This window comes from Mastomys coucha, unplaced genomic scaffold (assembly GCF_008632895.1).
Source record: "Mastomys coucha isolate ucsf_1 unplaced genomic scaffold, UCSF_Mcou_1 pScaffold2, whole genome shotgun sequence".
NCBI lineage: Eukaryota > Metazoa > Chordata > Mammalia > Rodentia > Muridae > Mastomys > Mastomys coucha.
The window spans coordinates 15480227-15486734 of record NW_022196902.1 but is presented as its reverse complement, the minus strand read 5'-3'; positions in this window follow the sequence as shown (position 1 = coordinate 15486734).

Genomic DNA, 6508 nt, shown 5'->3' with positions numbered 1-6508 from the left:
ATTAGCCCAGAAGTTTGGAATACAGGAAGAACAACTCACAAACCACAAGGAACTCAAGAAGAAGGAAGCCTAAAAGGTGGACATTTCATTCCTTCTTAAAAGGGGAACCAAATACCCACGGAAGGAGTTTCAGAGATTAACTATGGAGCAGAGACTGAAGGAAGGGCAAGTCAGCCTAAATATAGCTATCTCCTGAGAAGCTCTGACAGTACCTGACTAATATAGATGTAGAGGCTCACAGCCATCCATTGAACTGAGTACAGAGTCCTCAATGAAGGAGTTAGAGAAAGGACCTATGGAGCTGAGGGGTTTGCAGCCCCTTAGGACGAACAACAATATGAACTAACTAGTACCCTCAGAGTTCCCAGTGTCTCAACCAGCAACCAAGAACTGCACATGGATGGGTCTGATTGTTCAGGCAGCATGTGTATTGTAGAGGATTGCAAATTCGATCATCAATAGGAGAGGACCTCGGCCCTGTGAAGGTTCTGTGCCCCAGTGTAGGGGAATGCCAGAGCCAATAAGTGGGAGAGGGTGGGGTGGCAGGCATGGGGAGGGGGGAGGCAGCAGGGGTTTGTTTTGCTGTTTTTGTTTTTTTCTTTGTTTTTTGGAGGGGAAACTGGGAATGGAGAAATTTACATGTAAATAAAGAAAATATCTAATAAAGAAAAGAAAATATTAGTAGTGATGTATTATTTTGAAGTATACAGATAATACATTTGGAGTTATTTAAAATGTATATTGAGAAAAAAGTATGTATTTTCAATATTGCCATAGACAAACATCTACTTAAGACTGTTAAATCGATTTTTGTTTTATATCAAACAATTTTTCTAATAGTCATTTTCATTGTTATAATATTTTTAAAATTTTAAAGAATATGACAAAAAAGATATTGTAGGTATTGAAGGGGGATCTCTGGGAGGAGTTGAGGTACAAAAATGAAACAAGAATTTGATTTAATTCCATTTACTTAAAATATGTTTTTAATTGTTAACAAATTCAGATAAATGGAAATAATGTAACTTTTCTCATCATAATGCAATAAAACTTAAAAAAACCAAGCTAAATATACAAAAATGAAATCGTTAAAAATAGATTAATAAGAGATGTGTTTGAGTCATCATTAAAAGCTATGAAACATTGCTGAGGCCCAAATGAATGATTATATACTACTAGTTCAAAAATTATAATTATACATTATATAGTTAAGATTCTTACTCTGTCCAAACTGATTGTAGATTTCATGGACTTTCAAATGAAATCCCAATTGTATGTGTACATGTCCTGTGTGTGAAAATTGTCAATACAATTTTAGCATATATAATATAATTTTTAGAAATAAAAATATATGATGAATTTTATTTTGCCATATCTAAAAACCCACTATTATTCATTAAGGCATTGTGTTCTGCTACTAGGATGATTAAAAAAATTAACAAGAGACTCAGTGGGATAAAATGGAGAGTCTAGAGGTCATCCTATATGTATATGAGAAATTAGTTTAAAAAATCCCCATTATTGCAATAAGAACATAATGATGGATTTAATGAAGAACGCTAGACAAATTTATATATTTTTAGAATAAATAAATTATGATTCCTATATTGCTTTATATAAAATATAATGTGAGGTGGATTATAGGTTTACTATGAATTATAGACCTAATTATATAAAAGATAAAAAAATAATTTATTAAAATTGCATAGGGAATATAAGATGAACAAATTTTTCTTAACACGAATAAGACAAGCACTTCTTGTGCAACCACATAAGAAAACCAAACCAAACCTTCATTAATTAGTTAAGAATATATGGTAATCAAAAGATACCATCATGAAGGGGAAATTACAACCAGGGAGATGGATGTAATACAAATGGGTAACACCCAAAGTGCTGTGGAACTCTCTCATTAACTCAACCAACTATCTGTATTTTGCTTCTGGTACTGAAAAGAAGAAATTCATGGTGCTAAGAGAGCTCATTTACTTACTCCCTTCACTTGGGAAGGACATGTCTGGTCATTTAAAAAGCAAAACAAAACAAAACAAAGCAAAAACCAAAAACCAAGACTCCCCCCCCCCCCAACAAAATCCTCTAGTTTTTAGAAAGACTATAGACTTAGAGTTATGGAGAGCCAGGGATCAGCAGCCATAGAATGTGCCTTAGTTGAGGTCCATTTTTTGTTTTGTTTAAGGGGAAAAAGGATTTAAGTGACATGTCAAACATGTCATTGATTGGAACAAGAGCCTGTAAGGTAGCTGTATATTGAAACTGGACCAAGAAAGCCACCAGAACCGAAACATCCCTTGAGTCTGATCACATCAAGAGTCTTTTCTTTATCAACTGTTTCAAACTACCTCTGGTTTTTGTCCTTAATCTTAGCCCATTATAAATCCTCCATCTCCTTTTGTCATGTTCCTTCAGTTTCAGACTCACCACCAGTGCCTTTCTCTGTCTTCTGGTCCCGAGTCCCATGGAGGTTCTCATGAATGAACCCATCTCATCCATCCCTTTTGTGACATATGTCACCATGTCTTCCATCAGGCATTGCATTAAAATTTTTTCATATATTGTTAAATATTATTATTTGAGTCAAATATTCATTAAGTACCATACATTCAAGGTGCAGTTAGAAAAAACCAGCAAACATGTATTTCTTACTTACAAAATTATAATGGGATATAATTTGCTCAGTTATTATATTCAACTATTCGATGTTAAAATAATGGTTTATTCAATTAGATTTAAATGCTTGTTTATAGAAAATATTTTGTCACTTTTGGAGAAGCTCTAAATACTTAAGTCAATATAAAAATTCAAAGTGTTACTTGTTCATCTAGAAATTTAAGCATGCATGATTTCTTCATTTTTAACAGAATAAGGGATCCTATGCTTGGTAGGTACAGCTGATTTAGAATGTGTCTTTATAACAATCCTCCTACTAAAATGCCTTTGCCTTTTATTTCTGTAAGGTTTAACTGTTTTATGACCTAACCTAGAGGGTAGGGCAGACTTCATCCATGCCTGTATAACATGTATTTGTTCTAAAAACGAAACAAAGGGAGAAACAAAAAACAAAATCTGCTATGAGATACAAAAATATCGTGACATTTCTGTAGCACATTTGTCTCCTCATGGCTGGGATTTGGCTACATAAGTAAAATCAAGTGTCATGCCTGCAGTTTGCCATTTGGTCTAAATTTAGTAACATTATCAAATACAAATACACTTTTTTAAAGACGCATGAACATGTTTTGATTCTGATTCCATTGTCCATGAATGAGGGTTGCCAAGTACTTGGCTGGCTTCCACATCACCAATACTGTGCCTTCCTACCACAAGTGTTAGAGACTGGACAGTTCAACCATGACACTCAGGGATCATTTGGGGTTCCGATGGCAGAGTGCAACCAAATATGCTTCTTGTTTGAGGTTAAGTTTGTAAATGAACACTTTTCTAGATGTCTGTGTGCCTCCATGTGAATATAAATAATCAGTATGCATATTTCTTATTTTGAAGAAGCTAATTAAGTCTACATGACTAGTCTCCAGTTTCAGAGTCATACACACAGATTATGATTCATGGAAGTAGGATGGCTCCTTCTCCTCCAGGACTTGGTAACACTTTTTGTGCATTGAAGGAAGACGGGGGCAGGAGATCACTGGCTGCACCTGTTACAGAAAGCTGTGAGGACAAGGAAGAGTCTGGACTGGGCATCTTCCCATCATGGCCAGTGGCACTTCAAGAATGACCACCCATGCCAGCCACACTCTGGCAGTGTTGCTGCCCTGGAGACTGCTCATAATTCTTCTGGACAGTCAGTACAGAGCATGAAGAAACAGGAACATTAAACCCCAGTGGAACCTGGCCATCAGCAGGATGTTATTGAGGTGGGAGGCAAGAACCCAGTGTCCTGTCTGTTGTGTAATGGGTACTTGCATTTGTTAAGTTTAAGACATTTCCAAGGAGCCTACTATTCTTACCCAAGGTGCTCAGAGCTTCTCTAAATGGCACATTTGTATCGACTTTCTGTAAGCAACTATGTTTAGGATTCATACAAGTACTTAATTCCTAGTTTTATAAAAAAGAAAATATAAACAAAAAGAGCATTGTTTTCAGAAACTGTTACATTGTGGATAGGTTTTGTTTTATGATATAGCTCCACATTCACTTCACCATCCCTCTAAGAAAGTTATTTATTTTAATAAGTTTTGTTGTTGTTTTTGTTGTTGTTGTTGTTGTTGTTGTTGTTTTGAGACAGGGTATCATGGTGTAGGCCTGACTAGAACACAGTGTATAGACAACACTGACCTTGAACTCAGAGATCTTCCTTCTTCAACCTCCCAAGTACAGAGATTAAAGATGTGAGCCACTACAGCAGGCCCTGTTTTGTTGTGTTTTTCTTTTCCTTTTCTCTTTCTTTCTTCTTTCCTTTCTTTCTTTCTTCCTTTCCTTTCTTTCATCTTTCTTTCTTTCTTTCCTTCTTTCTTATTTTTTTTTGAGTACTTCATATATGAACACTTCCTATCCAACTTCTTCCATGTCCCCAAACTAAGGATCTTTCCTTTAAGTATTATTGTTGCTGTTATTGTTATTATTACACACTCACAATCTAGTCCACACTAGATTTGCTCATATGTACATGTGTGTCCAGGGCTGACCCCTTGGGTTTACACACCTATGTGGTATTTCATCCTTTGAAGAAACTGATTCCCCTCTCAGTGACCAGCTACTCTTAGCTACCAGCTGTAGCTCTTTATCTAGGGGTGGGACAGTGTAGACATCCCCTGTCTGCATTTGCATGTCAGCTGGTGTTGTCTTTGTGCCACCATACTGCTGAGATTTTGTGGGGACACTTTTTCTTGTTGTGTCTAGAGTACAATATCTAAGAACATACGTCTCAGGCCTCCGACTCTTAGGAGCTCTTTCAGTGGTCAGTATTGTCCTCCTATGATTAGAAGAAAGACTGATGCTATTCTTCCAAGAACATCTCTAGACCAACCAGATTTCTTCTTCAACATTTTAATCTGGAGCAGAACAGGCTGCTAATGACTAGCTGTGTCACTCCTGGTGTTTTGTTTCTTGCTAGCCCTTGTTATCACTGAGACTACTGTCTTAGTGCCTTCTTTCCAGCTCTATGGTCATAATTCATTTACCTGTCCCCTAAATACTCCCCTTTATCCACTTAATCCCCTTTATCAAGACTATATTTACATATGTACATATATATACATATGTATATATAGTCTTGTACATATATATACATATGTATATATAGTCTTGAATAAACAGTGGGGAATTCATGACAAGAACATTTTTTTTTGTAGGAACCTCCTGGAATTTAAGAGAATTCTACTGAGAGGGAGACTTTAGCTAAGACAAAGCAGGAATGAGAGGAGAGACCAAGTCCTAGGTTTTGAGGCATCAGCACAGACTTGGCTAAAATGGAATAAACAGTTCTATTATAGTGACAGGGAGACTGGTGTGTAAGTCATATCTCTGGACGTCACATTGCTAAGAAACTTATGTGTAACTCATAATAATTACAGTCACCTGTAGGGTGCTGGGCAATGGGGAAATAAAGGGGTTGGGGGGACCTGCGTCCAGCTGGAGCATGGAGACCCTGGATGGGTGGACACGAGAGACTGCTGTGCGCTCTCCATGCCGCCAGGTAGGCGTCTGGCTGTGGGAAGCTACATAACCCCAGTCCATGGGGGTAGGGTGGAGCAGTTCGGGGTCCCTGGGCCTCACGGAGGCCAAGGATGACAGGTTCTAGCTCTTGGGCACTGTAGGACTTCACTGGACACCAAGGAAGAGATGAGAACAGGTGGGGGCTCCGGGGTGGCAGTGGCCCCTGGCCAAAAGGAAAAAAGGGCGGCAGGGAGGAGGAGCTGGGTGGTTCTCATACAGTGCCAGAGTCCTTGGTCCAGTCTGGTGGCTGGAAACATTGGGAGGCTTTCCTGCTGGAGATTAGATGCGGCTCTTTAGGGGAAGGCCTAAGCTATTATTCCAGCAAGGCCAGTCTAGATGAAAGGAGAGAGTCCATAGTTTTTGGCTTTATTGTAGAACACACACACACACACACACACACACACACACACACACACACAAAGAGACAGAGAGAGAAAGAGAGAGAGAGAACAATAAATGTTAGCCTATATGGATGCATGCATAAAAGAAGCTTCAGGATATAGTCAAAGTATAGTTCATACTTATAAAAATATCTTTATAAAACTTAGTACTATATACAGTGAATATGTCAATTAAAAAATAAGGATCTTGCCAGGCAGTGGTGGTGCATGCCTTTAATCCTAGTACTTGGGAGGCAGAGGCAGGCAGATCTCTGAGTTTGAGGCCAGCCTGGTGTACAGAGTGAGTTCCAGGACAGCCAGGGCTGCAAAGTGAAACCCTATCTCAGAAAAAACAAAACAAAACAAAACAAAACAACAACAACAAAAATAATGATCTTAAAAAAAAATCTAAGAAGTTAGAATTGAAAAGGAGA